Raw genomic sequence first — 3,110 nt, 5'->3', positions numbered from 1 at the left:
CTCAAACTACCACACAATTGCACTCATCTCACACGCTAGTAAAGTCATGCTCAAAATTCTCCAAGCCAGGCTTCAGCAATATGTGAACCGTGAACTTCCAGATGTTCAAGCTGTTTTTAGAAAAGGCAGAGGAACCAGAGATCAAATTGCCAACATCCACTGGGTCATGGAGAAAGCAAGAGAGTTCCAGAAAAACATCTATTTCTGCTTCATTGACTATGCCAAAGCCTATTTGACTGTGTGGATCAATAAACTGGAAAATTCTGAAAGAGATGGGAATACCAGACCACCTGACCTGCCTCTTGAGAAACCTATATGCAGGTCAGGAAGCAACAGTTAGAAATGGACATGGAACAATGGACTGGTTCCAATAAGAAAAGGAGTACATCAAGGCTGTATATTGTCACCCTGCTTATTTAACTTCTATGCAGAGGACATCATGAGGAACGCTGGGCTGGAAGAAGCACAAGCTGGAATCAAGATTGCTGGGAGAAATATCAATAACCTCAGATATGCAGATAACACCACCCTTATGGCAGAAAGTGAAGAGGAACTAAAAAGCCTCTTGATGAAAGTGAAAGAGGAGAGTGAAAAAGTTGGCTTAAAGCTCAACATTCAGAAAACTAAGATCATGGCATCCGGTCCCATCCCTTCACTGGAAATAGATGGAGAAACAGTGGGAACAGTGTCAGACTTTATTTTTCTGGGCTCCAAAATCACTGTGGATGCTGAATGCAGCCAGGAAATTAAAAGACGCTTACTCCTTGGAAGGAAAGTTATGACCAACCTAGATAGCACATTAAAAAGCAGAGACATTACTTTGCCAACCAAGGTCCGTCTAGTCAAGGCTATGGTTTTTCCCGTGGTCATGTATGGATGTGAGAGTTGGACTGTGAAGAAAGCTGAGCACCAAAGAATTGATGCTTTTGAACTGTGGTGCTGGAGAAGACTCCTGAGAGTCCCTTGGACTGCAAGGAGATCCAACCAGTCATTTCTAAAGGAGATCAATCCTGGGTGTTCATTGGAAGGACTGATGCTGAGGCTGAAAGTCCAATATTTGGCCACTTCATGCGACGAGTTGACTCACTGGAAAAGAGTCTGATGCTAGGAGGAATTGGGGGTGGGAGGAGACGGGGATGACAGAGAATGAGATGGCTGGATGGCATCACCGACTCGATGGACATGAGTTTGAGTGAATTCCAGGATCTGGTGATGGACAGGGAGGCCTGGCGTGCTGTGATTCATGGGGTCGCAAAGAGTCGGACACGACTGAGTGACTGAACTGAACTGAATTGCAACTGTAATACCAGGAAATATTTGCTGAATACATGGCCTGATCTGATTTTGGGATCATTAGCAACACATACAGAATGCATTAAAGAATGTGAATTGAATGCTGACCTTATAAAGTGCTTTATGATCAGTATTACTGCAAATTAATCCTCATCATCACATCACATGAAAACTACCCAGAATAAAACACAGTGTCAATCATGCAATATGCAGTTCTGATCCAATGAGAAAGAACAGTTCAGAGTCTATTGTCTATGAAAGTAAATCCCTAAAACCCTGTGATTCTAAAATGTTCATTTACTGTGCTGTCAGCTCCCAAAGTCATCCTGGTACACAGATCACCTAAGAGAACCGTAGGAAGTCTGATGGTCTGTGATGGACCAACACAGCATTATGACGAACTTCAGCCAGAGCTGCAGAAAAGGGGGAAGAACACAGATTACAGATTTAGGAGAATGCTATTCAAATTCTGGCTTCACTCTGACCAGTTATGAAGCTTGGGGTATACATATTTTTCTAAGCTCAACTTCCTTGTCTGAAATCTGGCTTTGGTTATAGTCAACACCATCATTTTGAGGATCACAAAACAATGGTATGTGCAAATGTCTGGCACATGAAAGCCTCCTAATAAATATTTATTGAATCCAAATTGCAGAGTAGACCTGGAGCAGTCCTAGGTTTTCCAGATTAAAATGATATAGGATCCTCAGACTCTGCCTACTTAAAATGAGACAATTTTTCTTTATATCAAGTATTTCCTTAAGTACACTATGAGGAAACAGTTAATGTTTCTAACCTAGGGAATGACAGCTTAAGGAAAATCACTCTAATAGCAAAGAATAAAACAACTTGGTGGAAGTTAGAGAGTGCAGCAAGAAAGACTAGTTAGGAGGCGATTTAAATATTTCAGAGCAAAGGCATCAGACATTCAAGTAATGGGGATAGTATTTCTGGACCTGATAAGTTAAAAAAAAAAAATCTGACTGGTGATTAACCACTCAGGGAAAAAGAGCTTACTCTTAAGATGATAGTATGTTTATTATACATTAGTCCCAATAACCAGTTCACAAAATAATTATTTCAGGTAGATAAGTTAATATTTTTATTTACTGTTCCTAATAACATGTATCTAAAAATGCATCTTGGTTTAAAACAGATACTTTTAAGTAAAGTTTATTTATTATAACAGACTCCTCAGTTTTGAGGAGTGGGAATAGAAAAATTATGTGAAAGAACAAGGTATGGAGTTTAGTGAAACAAAGTAAATGTTTTGGCTTCAGCTTTTAGTTAATAAACATTGTTTACTTTACAAGCATGTTAATAAATTTTTACACAATTAAAATAGGAAATGGACTAAGAATAGTAATACAGTGAGTTTTCTGTTACAGGTTTGTATGACTGCCCACCAGTTGCAGGGAACCGTGTCTAACGTTTCAGGTTGTGCAGGACAGAAGAAATCAGCTCATTATTTGTCTCACTTATGACTGGAAACTCATCCTCTCAAATACTGCCATGATTTTCAGAAAGCAAGACCATTTAGGTTTGCCATCTCAGGGGCTATTAAGAAATATTGGGTGGATATTACTAGACTCAAATACTTGTTCTCTTCTTTCATTTTTCTCTTTGCTGACCAAGGGAAATTACAAATCATTATGTGCAACTGTGCCATCATTACAGATTTATGAGAGAAATAAATGACTTCTTTGATGGGTTTAAGAATATAGAGGCCTTAAGTAGATGCTTTCTACAAAACATTATTCCATTTCTCACTCCCAAATCGGATGTCTAGCAAACTCTCTCTTTCCTTTGGAACCACT

The sequence above is a fragment of the Moschus berezovskii genome, chromosome 3 (genome assembly GCF_049115385.1).
Source record: "Moschus berezovskii isolate FMDL1 chromosome 3, NW_MosBer_1.0, whole genome shotgun sequence".
Taxonomy (NCBI): domain Eukaryota; kingdom Metazoa; phylum Chordata; class Mammalia; order Artiodactyla; family Moschidae; genus Moschus; species Moschus berezovskii.
The sequence above is the reverse complement of the archived record's forward strand: the minus strand, read 5'-3'. Positions refer to the sequence as shown.